Genomic DNA, 12854 nt, shown 5'->3' on the forward strand with positions numbered 1-12854 from the left:
AAGGACTCTTTCTGGAAACTGCACGTTGTCCGAACGTGAAAAGGGGCCAGAGGAGCAGGCAGGGTCCGATGTAAGGGAGTGGGTCTTTATTCCGTGGGCCGTGCAGAGCCACCTAAAGTTCTAAACAAGGGTGTGATCAGATTCTTCTTCTGAAAAGATTATTCTGGGACCAAATAAGAAATACAAATAAAAATATATGAAAAATATAAATAATAATACATATAAATGATAAAAAAATAAATGTGAAAAAATTTCCACTTCACTAGTAATCAAACAAATCAAAAGTAATATTTTTAACTTTTTTTTTTTTTTTTTTTTTTTGCCACGCTGTGTAGCATGCGGGATCTTAGTTCCCCGACCAGGGATCAAACCCATGCCCCCTGCAGTGGGAGTGCAGAGTCTTAACCACTGGACCACCAGGGAAGTCCCAAAAGTAAATTTTTTTTTATTATCAAAAAGTGTTGTTTACAATATCAAAGCTTTGGAAATGACTTTAACCCACCCAGATCAGGCTGGTGCCCTTGTCCTCACAGCTCCTGAGAGGTCTGTTGGGGTTCTCCGGGGCACATGATTGACATGGGAGACATTCCAAGGGGGTTGACTTTATTTGACGATAAGTAATTTCAAACCTAATTTTTGTGTTCAAACAAACATGAAGATCACACCACATGGCCACAATAAAAAATATAGACAATGACAAGTGTTGACAAGGATGTGAAGCAATTGGAACCCTCACCCATTGCTGATAGGAATGTAAAAGGGTGCAGCAACTTTGGAAGGCAGTTTGGCAGTTTTCAAAATGCTAAACAGAGTTACCGCATGACCCAGCAATTCAACTCCTAGGTATGTACTGAAGAGAAATAAAAACATATGTCCACACAAAAACTTGTTTATCAATGTTCATAGCAGCATTATTCGTAATAGCCCCGAAGTGGAAGCAATACAAATGTCTGTCATCTGATGAACAAATAGAATTTTTAAAAATGCTTTATTCATACAATGTAATGTTATTTGGCAATAAAAAAGAATGAAGTGTTGATACATGCTATGATATGGATGAACCTTAAAAACATTATGTTAAGTGAAAGAAGACTGTTACAAAAGGCCACATAATTCCATTATTTGAAATGTCCAGAACAAATAAATTTATAGAGACAGAAAGTAGATCAGTAGTTGTCAGGGGCTGTGGGGAGAGAGGAATGGGAAGTGACTGCTTAACGGGTACAATATTTCTTTTTGGGGTGCTGAAAATGTTCTGGAATTAGATAGTGGTGGTGATCACACAACCTTGTGATTGTTCTAAAACCCATTGAAATGTACACTTTAAAACAAGTGGATTTTATGGAATGTGGAATATATTTCAATAAAGCTGTATTTTTTTTTGAGAAGAAATCATGAATACAGTCGAGCAAAGAATTAGGGTGACCAGCTGCCCCGGTTTGCCCAAGACTAAAGGTTTTCCGGGGACATGAGACTTTTCAGTGCTAAAATCAGAAAAGTCCCAGGCAAAACAGGGCAAATTGGTCACTCTGCATAGAATGCAAACTTTACATTTATTTGAATGATCAAATGTGAGAATTTAAAGAAATTTCCTGGTTATATGAGCGGTAAAGCAGGGGGAAAGTTTAAGGAGCAATGACCTAAATGTCCAACAACAGGAGGTAGTTAAATTCATTCATTCATTCATTCCCCACTAGAATGTAAGCTCCACAGGGGCGAGGTTTTTTGTCTGTCTTATTCACTGCTGTACTCTGAGGGCCTAGGACTCTGCCTGGCACACAGTCCATGAATGTTTGGTGAGGAGAGCTGTATGCTAGGTGCCAGTGGTGAATTAGTTCCTCCTGTCCTAGGGTTTAAACTGCCTCGTGGCTAGTTTAATAAGCAGACAAACAAGACACTAGTGAACAGATGAGGGAATAAGATAATTTCAGATAGTGATATATGTCATGAAGAAAATAAAGTGATCGAGTGGATCACTTTAGGCTGAGTGGTCCCAGGAGCCTTGCTAAGAAGGTGACTTCTGAGGAGGGGGACACCCACTGACAGAGTCACTCTCAATGGTGTTAAGAAAACATCTTTTTTAAAAACAATGAATCAACTTCTTATTTCACTGACCAGTACTTCTGATTCTCTATCTGATGCTGCATTTCAAATCTTCAGAGTCCCCCCAAAAGACATTCAGTCTTCTTATATCCAGAGACGGGGGCCCAGAGGCAAAAAAGCTCAGGCCCCAGGCTGTTTTCAGGTGGGACGATGGCAGACATTCCTGTGCAAGCCTGTGTCAGTTTTTAACTGAAATGCCATTAAGCTCTCCATCCTGAAACTTTTTTCTATGGCGTCTGTGGCAGAAATACACTCATCTCTCATATATATAACTCCATGGGGGTGTGGGGTGGGCATTACACAGGTGCCAGCCAAACTTATTCAGCCAGAAACTGGACTTCTGGCTCAGTTTAATAGCAAGGAGATGAGCAAAACTGTGGTGAGTGTGCTGGCTCCTCCTCAGGGTGAGCTGGGCTGGATGTGAACGGAAGCACTTGATAAAGGTGAACTAAGCTCTATAAAAAAATTAAGTTGCTCCTATCTCTATGAGCAGTCTATGAGCTGCTTCCAAGAATCCAGGAATGCCCACATCCCATACCTCATCCAGACAAGGCCAATTCCTCACACACAGCTGCATGGGAAGCATAAAAACCTTTTGTTGGACTTCCCTGGTGGTCCAGTGGTTGAGACTCCTCACTTCCAATACAGGGGTCGTGGGTTTGATCCCTGGATGGGGAGCTAAGATCTCACATGCTGCAGGGCGTGGCCAAAACCCCCCAAAAAACAAAACAAAACAAAATCTCTCAAATAACGTCTTGCTTTAAAAAAAATCTTCCGTACAGATGAACCAGTTTGCAAGGCAGAAATAGAGACACAGATGTAAAGAACAAATGTATGGACACCAAGGGGGGAAAACGGGGTGGGGTGGGGTGGAGTGGTGGTGGTAATGGTGGTGGGATGAACTGGGAGACTGGGACTGACGTATATGCACAAATATGCATAAAATAAGAGAACTAGTAAGAACCTGCTGTATTAAAAAAAATAAAATTCAAAAAAAAAAAAAGGAAAAAACACTTTCTCTTTAAAGAAAAAATCTTTTATTAACTTTGGGGGGTGGGGATTGGGTCTAGGGAAAGATGTGGGATGGCTTTTTTATTCCCCCTGCCAGCAACAGCTATGCATCTACACACACACTCAGACACACATACATATCCATGTTCAAGGAAGTTTTTCTTCCCTAACTACAGGACCCCAGAATCCAGCCTGCCCCAGGCTGAGAGACAGTGCCTATTAACTGCACAGATCTGACGTATCAACATACTGTATAAGGCTCCTGTGTTGTCTCACAAACTGAGAGGGCAGGGGCAAAGGGAGTGGATACTCATGGGGGATTTGCTTTTTGTCTGAAATCCAACCTACTTGGCAACACTCTGAGGTCCAGGCTCTGGGAGAGGTTCTGTGGGCACGATATGGTGGGTGACCTGACGGTCCCAGCCCACTAGGGTAAGAAGGGAGTGATTTAGCAGGGACAGAGTAGTTTCTCTCACAGTCTCTGTGGGCTCGGTTTCTACACCCCTCGGCAATGCCTGAGTCCAGCAGAGCAAGTGAGCCATCTTCACTGACAGAGGCCAGGAAGGGAGTGCTGTGTGGGGAGAACACCAGCCCAGTGAAACACTGGGAGTGCACAGCTGAGCTGAGGGCACAGCTTGCACTCTTTGTGCCCACAGGGAGACAGTCCATTCTCATCACCGAAGACAGAGACTTTACTCCACTGAGGATGCCAAGGCTGGGAGGTAGGAAGGTAGCCAGATGCACTGCAGCCCATCTGTGATGCTGGCTTGGGGCAGTGGATATCCCACAGTGAAATTCTACTGTCCTCACTGCATGAAAGAAACACGGAGTCCTTGTGTAGAGAGGCAGCAATACAGGTGACCTGCCCAGAGTGAGCTTGGTATGAATTCAGAATCATCTACTGAGCAAGGTCCCAAACCTTGGTGCAGAAGTCTTTGCTACCACCAACCGCTTGTGTGCCAGAGCTTGGGACACTGCAGACATGATGTCCTCGTGCTCATACTTGCAGAACTTGCTGTCAATGGGTGCCTCATTCTCATCCAGCTCCCACAATTCAACAGCACCTGAATTGGAAGCCATTAGGATACCTCTGTCCCCTACCCAAGTGAGGTCAGCCACTCCAGCCTCTGTCTGGACTCCAGCGGAGCAGAAATCTTCCTTGCGGACAGCACAATGGTCCCTAAAAAGCCAGAGGGAGCCAGCCCAGCAGAGGCCACTCAAGCTGGAAACCGTTAGCAGGAATGCCCCGATACCACGCCGCCTCCAACTGATGCTCCATACAGGTGGGCACATTAGGAGGATGGCTCCACTCCCCGCTGCCAGGGGCACAAGTTGGGGGTGGGGTTTCCTTCAAAATCTCCATGGTTCCAACTCCAACCTGGCCCCAAACTGGACGCCTGCTAGAGATTCAGCTCCGCCAGCCCCCATGTGGTCCCTCCTCAGGAAAACATCTTAATGGCCAGGAAAATGTTCATGGTGAAATGGTACCCTTATGTTCATAGCAGCACTGTTCACAGTAGCCAGGACATGGAAACAACCTAAATGTCCATCAACAGATGAATGAATAAAGAAGATGTGGTACATCTATACAATGGAATACTACTCAACCAACAAAAGTATGAAATAATGCCATTTGCAGCAACATGGATTCAACTAGAGATTATCATACTAAGCAAAGGAGGTCAGAAAGAGAAAGACAAATACCATATGTTATCACTTATATGTGGAATCTAAAATATGACACAAATTAACCTATCTATGAAACAGAAACAGACTCACAGATGTAGAGAACAGACTTGTGGTTGCCAAGGGGGAGGGGGGTGGAGGAGGGATGGACAGGGAGTTTGGGATTAGCAGATGCAAACTATTTTATATAGAATAGATACACAACAAGGTTCTACTGTATAGCACAGGGAACTATATTCAATATCCTTTGATAAACTATAATGGAAAAGAATATGAAAAAGAATGTATATATATGTATAACTGAATCACTGCTGTACAGCAGAAATTAACACAGCATTGTAAATCAACTATAATTCAATAAAATAAATTTAAAAAAAGAATAAGATATATTAAAGCACGTTGAGGGTGGGAAGACACAGGTGATTTCTTTTTACTTTTTTAAAGCATTCTTGTATTTCCCCAAAGCCCTGCCTGACGCAAAAATCTGGGGGATTGGATCCTGGGGTGAACCAGACAAATGAGGTCCCTGCTCTCATGGAACAGGTATATTTTATAACTGGGAGAAACAAAACCCAGAGTAAAGGAGTAACGTTATTTTTTTAAAAGATTGAAGAAATTGCACTGGTAGGTGTGCCAAAGAGCCAGCTGGAATCTGGAGTCCGGGTTATGAGTTGGATGCAGCAGCTGTGCAGCCCGGGGTGAGAGCGGAGCTTGCTGGGGAAGGAATAGAAAGTCAGGGAGCACCTCTCAACACTCACCCATTGTGTGCATGGGTGTAAGTCCTTTCCCCTGTCTCAGCCTCAGTTTCCCCAACTGTTAAATAAGAGGAGACACTAGAAGTGTTTCTTGTTTTTTAAAAATTTATTTATTTATTTATTTATTTTTGGCTGTGTTGGGTCTTCATTGCTGCACGTGGGCTTTCTTTTTAGTTGCGATGAGCAGGGGCTACACTTCGTTGGGGTGCGCAGGCTTCTCATTGCTGTGGCTTTTCTTGTTGCGGAGCTCTAGGCGTGTGGGCTTCTGTAGTTGCGGCAAGCGGGCTCAGTAGTTGTGGCACGCGGGCTCAGTAGTTGTGGCATGCGGGCTCAGTAGTTGTAGCTCGTGGGCTCTAGAGCACGGGCTCAGTAGTTGTGGCGCACGGGCTTAGTTGCTCCGCGGCATGTGGGATCTTCCTGGACCAGGGCTCAAACCCCTGTCCCCTGCATTGAAAGGCAGACTCTTAACCACTGCACCACCAGGGAAGTCCCTCCTTCCCTTTTAATACTGAATAATATTCCACTGTGTATATATACATTAGGTAGTTGTGAGTTTCCTTCAGCTCCAACACTGCAGGATTCTCAATTCCAAGTGGCTGTCCACCCTGGGGCTGATTGCTGCCTAGTGGGTTGGGGACCCTGGCTTCAAGCTGACTTTCCCTCCTGCTTGCGTCATCAGGCAGCCAGGGGAGGGCCCCTGGGAATGAAAGACTTTGGCTAAATACCTGCCGCCTTCTCTCTGGAGCTTCAGGAGCCAGGTCAGGGCCTGGCGCAGGGCAGGGGAGGGGAGCTAATGATGGCCTGCCAGAGGCTTTGTCATCCAGATGAAACTGACCCTGCTCCCGGGCCCCTGCTCCCAGGCCGGCCTGATTACAGGGAGCCCTATTCTTCCCCTCCTCGGGGCCAGGCCTGGCCTCGAAGCAGCCTTTGCAGGCCCAGCTGCTCTGGAGCAGCTGCAGAGATAGGTCAGCTGAGGAATCTGGGGTAGCAGCTGCCAAAATGCACCAGCTTTGGGGCCAGAACAACAGATATAATGCATGGTGAAGCCAGCAGGCTTATGCAGTGGTTCTCATCTGGGGTGACTAGTAATAACAGCCACTGTTGCCTGAAGTTTTAATAGGTTCATCATGTACCAAGCACTGGACATGAATTATTTCATTTAATCTCACACAGCCCTAGGAGGTTGGTAATGTTAATCCCATTTTACAGAGAAGCAAGCTGAGGCTTGGGGAGCCTTACACAGCTGGCAAGCATCCCAGCCTTGTTCGGTGATGAAGCCTGATCTCTTATCCCCTGGTTCTGCAATTGGGTGGAAATTTCTTTGGCGAGTTCCTTGGTGGAGGGCAGATGAGGGGGCTGAGTGGATGGAGACCTATTTGCCTTCCCTGCACCGACAAGGGCAGCAACTCTTGTAGCTGCTCGGGGTTCTGCTCCCAAACATGTGAAAGCCACTGCTGTAGTTCACCCCATTTGTTTAACAGGTGGAGAAACTGAGGCCCTGGCAGGGACAGGGAACTGTCCAGGTTCACTCCAGCAGGGTCTATGGCAGAGCTGGGATTAGAACCCAAGTCCAGCCTCCCAGCCATGCTCTGTTTTTGGTGCCCCCGTGGGCTGCTGGATCTTGTATATGACCCACACAGGCAGGAGGGCACTCTGGGGCCTCACCTGCTGGGTCTGCTGGGCCTGGACCCCCACCCTTCCTTACAGAAGGAGGGAGATGCAGAGGTGGCCGGCAGTGGTGCAGAGAATAGCATGCAGGCTGGAGCTCAGTTCTGACCCTGCTGCTACCTTGCTGTGTGGCCTGGGTAGCTCTGCTCTCTCCAGGCCTCAGTTTCCCTTTCTGTACAATGGGGGTTGCTGACAGTTTGGACCAACAGGCACTGGGCAGGGGAGGAAGAGTGGTTAGACAGGAGGAGAGGAAGGGAGGAGAGGAAGGGAGTGTATGAAGAGGAAGAGAGGAGCCATGGGGCCGCAGGACACCCTGCCTTGCCCTGCTGTCCTGGGGAAACACCACAGGTTCCGCCGCCCTCACTCCACTGCTGGCTAGGGGACGCCGCTTGGCCTGAGAGTGTCCAAGCCTTGGATGAGAGAGTTCTTGGTCCCCAAGACTGCCATGGGGCCGGTGGCTTCCCTTCTTCAGCCCCAAGACATTCCCTCGCCCTGAGAATGGTGCTGGCCTCATGGGGACCTAGAGGAGGCTGAGTTCCTGGGTGGGTACTCCCATGGGCATCAGCCTCACCCAGCCACATGTGCTTGCATCCCTACAGTGCGTGTATGTGCAAACCCACATGCACGCCTCACACAGCAGGGACTCTCACAGGCCAAGAGAGGCCCAAACCAGTTCTTATTTTTGAGGCTCCCAGTAAGTTAAAAATGAAGACATGGGGGCTTCCCTGGTGGCGCAGTGGTTGGGAGTCCGCCTGCCGATGCAGGGGACACGGGTTCGTGCCCCAGTCCGGGAAGATCTCACAAGCCGCGGAGCGGCTAGGCCTGTGAGCCATGGCCGCTGAGCCTGCGCGTCCGGAGCCTGTGCTCCGCAACGGGAGAGGCCGCAACAGTGAGAGGCCCGCGTACCGCAAAAAAAAATAACAAAACAATGAAGACATGCCAAAACAGTCTGGCCACAACAGTGGTGTGTTTTACATACTTTTATTTAATAAATTAACATCTTTAACATGCACACACACACACTCACAAATCCAATGCAATTGAGAGATTCATAGGATCATTGCAGGAATTATAAATGATATGAGTTCACAGTGCCGCGTGGTCTGGTGATGGGATATAGTTTAAAACTGTTTGATGAGCGTCCTGTTCTTTCCATCTTGTGCGTGATTCCCTGGGACGAGACATCCAGTCTCCTTTGAGTGTACATTGTTTTCTAACATTTTATTATGAAAAATGTCCAGCATCTAGAAAGGTTGAAACAATTGTACACTGAACACCCATATCCTTATCATCTGGAATCTACAAGGAACATCTTGCAATATTTGCTTTATCTCATATCCATCCCTTTTTCCATTCATCCACCCAAATCCATCCAAATCCATCCTTTCATCTCACTATCCCTCCACCCGTCCATCTTTTTTTTGATGCATTTTTGAGGCTCATGAATGTGAGGACTTGGTCAAATGACACTCTTTTCCCTCCTCCTTCTCCCTGACAGTAACAGGCCTGGTGCACTCACACTCTCACTCACACACACACCCCTACATGTAAAACCCTCATCAGCACACACCTCACATGATTCACCCACGTTCTCCAATTCATGCATGTCCTCTCCTTACACATATTGACATGAATTCACATATGCAAACATCACACATAATCACCTGTGCACACACACACGTAAAGACATACACACACACACACAGTGCCCACATGTGCATTTGTGGCAGACTTTTTTTTTTTTTTTTTTTGTGGTACGCGGACCTCTCACTGTTGTGGCCCCTCCCATTGCGGAGCACAGGCTCTGGACGCGCAGGCTCAGCGGCCATGGCTCACGGGCCCAGCCGCTCCGTGGCATGTGGGATCTTCCCGGACCGGGGCATGAACCTACGTCCCGTGCATCGGCAGGCAGACTCTCAACCACTGCGCCACCAGAGAAGCCCTGTGGCAGACTTTTGATATCTGTAAAGGGAGCATCCAGAGACCTAGAATCCTCAGACCTATGACCCTTGCGTAGTCCATGCCAGGCCCTGGTTTACTCCTCCAGCCCTCGCTTCTGGCAAGTGTCAGGGGCTCCCCTGCAGCTCCCCGCCCCACATGTCTCACCTTTTCCGCTTTTCCCACAGTCTTTCCCCTCACCTCCCAGCCACATCCCCCTGAGAAAACCTCCCACAAAAGTTCCTTCTGGAGTGTTACCATATCTGGGTACAAAGCCCACCAGACTGCCACTCCGGGAGGGCAGGGACGGTGTTGGCCTGTTCACACCACATCCCCAGCACATGGCACACAGCAGGTCCTGTGGTTGGTTGAAAAAGGAACAAAGCAGCAGAGCATTGCATCCCCTGGGCAGCCTCAGGGGCATACACGCCACACATGCTCACCGCCATGCACACACAACACATTCTGCATGCATCCGTGCTCACATGTACATCGTGTGTGTATCTGCGTTCATGCACACACCTGTCTGCCTGTCTCCATATTCTCCAGATGGAGTCAATTCCAGGACCTGAGTCCATTCCTAAAGCCTTGGTCGCCTAAGACCACTGTGAGCACATCTGCTGGAGTATGAGGTCCAGATGTGGCCCCCTGACCATGCGCTCCTGAGCTTGGCCCTGTGCACCTGCATGGCAGAGGTTAAGAGTATCAGCTCTGAGAATCCCCTGGTGGTCCAGTGGTTAGGACTCCACACTTCCACTGCCGGGGCCCTGGTTCAATCCCTGGTCGGAAAACTAAGATCCCACAAGCTGCATGGCACGGCCAAAAAAAAAAAAAGAGTACCAGCTCTGGAGTCCGACAAGACCTGGGTTCCATCCTTGCTCTGCTTGTAATCACTTTACATGTTTCGCGTATGACTTACGTGAGTGCTCCTTCTTGGAGCATGGATTTCCTTATCTGTTAAATGGGAACATAGTTCCCAACTTAAAAGCATCTTACAGGAAATGCTCTTAGCAGGGTGCCTGGCGTGTTGTAAGCACTTAAAAATGGTTGCTGTGGATATTATTATTGTTGTTACTTCAGGCCTTTGCCTCAAACTCCCATGCACCCTTTGGGAGGGAGGGCAGCCTTGGTTGGGGGCTGTGTATGGGGAGAGTGGGTGGATGGTGTCTCGTGAATGCCTCTCCCCAGAAGCTCCCCCAACCCCAAGCCCTTATTACCCCACATGAATATTCATAAGGGGTAGCTTCAGCCCTGCTCTGTAAATGCATCAGAAGCAGGAAGTGGAGGCCAGGGCAGAGAGCGAGGCCCAGGGGACAGGAGGCTCAAAGCCAGAGTGCATCTGAGTCCTCATGGACAGGAGGATAGTAAGAGGGATGGGCAAGAATGGATGGGGGATACTGGGGGCCATGGGGGAGTTTGAGCAGGGGATTGTCCCCATATTGCAGATTTGAAAACTGAGGCCCAATGAGATCAGATTAGAGAACACTTGGGCTGAGTGGCCCAAGAAGCCAGGTCCTGCTTCCTTTGGGATCTGGAGAGTTGAGCATCTGTCTGGGTTGGGTGATGGGCACAGGGGGATGGACCAATTGACCCCTGTAGGTTTCTCTCAATGGGTGTAGTTTACACGGCATTACATGGTTGGAAGAGCTGTGGTGATCCTGAATCCCAACCCTCCACTGAGGCTCCAAGAGGATGGGTGACTTGCCAGGATCACACAGCTGCTGACAGTTATCTTGCCTTTGGAGGTGTGAGAGACAGAATGATTCTAGTCCCTTGCAAGAGATTCAAGACTGGGAGAAAAGTGGGTGGGCTTGTCAGGATACCAAGGAATGAAGCTTCTTTATCCACCTCCTCATTTCATCTCCTCACTAGTCCCGTGAGACAGCTGGATCAAAAACGATTATCTCCATTTTACAGATGAGCAGCATGAGGCTGAAAGAGGAAGCACCAGGAGAAGGCTACAGAGTGAGTTGTCTGTAGGGGGTCTGCCCCTCTGGGCAGGGCGATGTGGAGATGTGAGAGCCCAGCTCGCCTCCATCTTGGGCGGGGTGAGGCCAGGACAAGGCAGCACATCAGCCTGCTCTGGAAAATTTCAATCTAAAAAATCAGAGGGGGCTGCTTCTCTACACTTGCAGGTATATTAATCCCTCCCTCCTTTCAGATAATTGCCTGTTTCTTAGAATGCTTTCTGGATGCTTGTAACTGCTCTGTGAGGTTAAGTAAGACAACCACTCCCATTTCAGGGTAAGGGGTGGAAGTAAGAGAGGAGAAGCGATCTCCAGGGCGGCAGAGGGTGGGAGAGGCAGTGACAGAACAAGAGTCTCAGCGAAGTCATGGGTGTTTTCTACTGGACCAGTTCATGGAAAGGGACGGGTTGAGGGTGGACAATTCGGCTCTTGGGGCAGCAGTGTCAAGAGGAACTGACCCTGGGGTGGGTGGCCGTGAGAAGGGCTCACTTCAGACTCCTAGGCGGCAGAATGAGGACACTGGCCTTGTGGTAAATGTTCAGGCATTCATTCATTCAGGAAGCATCCACTGCCTTAGTGTGCCAGGCCCTGTGCTGTGCCCAGGGCAGGGGAGGGACCGGCCAGAGGTGAGTCAGACAGTCCTTGGGCGGCTCAAAGTCTCCTGAGGGTCTCTGACTAGGACTGAAGACATTATTGGACAGAAAAAGAGGCTGACTGGGTATAGTCACCTCTACTTTCAAACAGAGGCAGTGAGATGTCGGGGACAGGCCTTGGGTTCTGAGATCAGGGCCAGATTGGGTGGTCTTCTAGCTCTGCCCTTCTGAGCTGTGTGGCTTTGAGCAGCAATAATAACTAACCACAGTAGTCATAGCTGATGTTTATTCAGTGCTCAGTTTATGTCTAGCACGTCACTTTACTTCTTTGAACCTGTTTCCTCATCTGTAAAATGGAATGCAGTAGGAGTTAATCTACTTCTCAGGGTTACTAAAGGGCTTGAATGGGACCATGTAGGTGAAAGAGTCTGGTACAAGCTTGAGCTGTTTGGTAATTTTAGTTATTTGTGGGGCTGTAAAGGGGTCCCGTGTTGTAGAAACACAGGGAAGCAGGATATATTTATATTAGGAATATTTATTCCTAATGGGGCCAGGTAGTTGTTTTGGGGGAAGGGTGGTTCTCTTCACCAAAAAGATATGAGATTGTGAGCAAGGCTTTGAAGGGTAGAGAGGGGGATAAAGAGAAGGACTTTCCAGGGGGAGGGTATCCTGTGTGCTAAAGTGTGGAGGAGGGAAAGTGTAGGGTATGTTTGCGGAACAGTCCTAGCACAATGAATGGCTAAGCCTGGCGCTCCATGAATCACCAAGGATGCAGTCAGGTAGGATCTTTGGCCCCGGGGCCAGCTTTGAGGCACGCAGATTTCCTTCCCTAACATTATCCCATCTACGGCTGAGTGAGGGGCGGGCTGGAGGGTGAACTAAGAGTGATTACAGAGCCCTGCTTCTGGGTCTCTTCCACCTACCTCTGGGGGACGGTCTGGTAGGAATGTGACCCACCCACCCCTTCTGACCTCCTTAGTTGGGGGCCAGGCTCGGGCATCCCTGGGGAGCGATGAGCCGGGTGGCTCTGGGGAGCATGTGGCCCAAGACAGGAGCCAGTAGAGCTTAAAGAACAGGTGGATGGAGGGGAGGACAGACGAAAGAGTGCGAGGCGGGGTCTTAGGAGTAACAGG

General features: G+C 48.7%; 1 pseudogene across 1 annotated transcript in view; it reads right to left on the bottom strand.

The window, feature by feature from the left end:
• Positions 1 to 3358: 3358 nt before the first annotated feature.
• Positions 3359 to 12854, bottom strand: part of LOC309799101 (methylosome protein WDR77-like) — a 460959-nt pseudogene continuing 451463 nt past the window's right edge. Inside the window, exon 2 of the transcript in view lies at positions 3359 to 4457. The product of the transcript in view is annotated as a methylosome protein WDR77-like (transcript). The remainder of the gene's footprint in view (positions 4458 to 12854) is intronic.

This window comes from Mesoplodon mirus (genome assembly GCF_964341445.2).
Source record: "Mesoplodon mirus genome assembly, chromosome: 3".
Classification (NCBI taxonomy): domain Eukaryota; kingdom Metazoa; phylum Chordata; class Mammalia; order Artiodactyla; family Ziphiidae; genus Mesoplodon; species Mesoplodon mirus.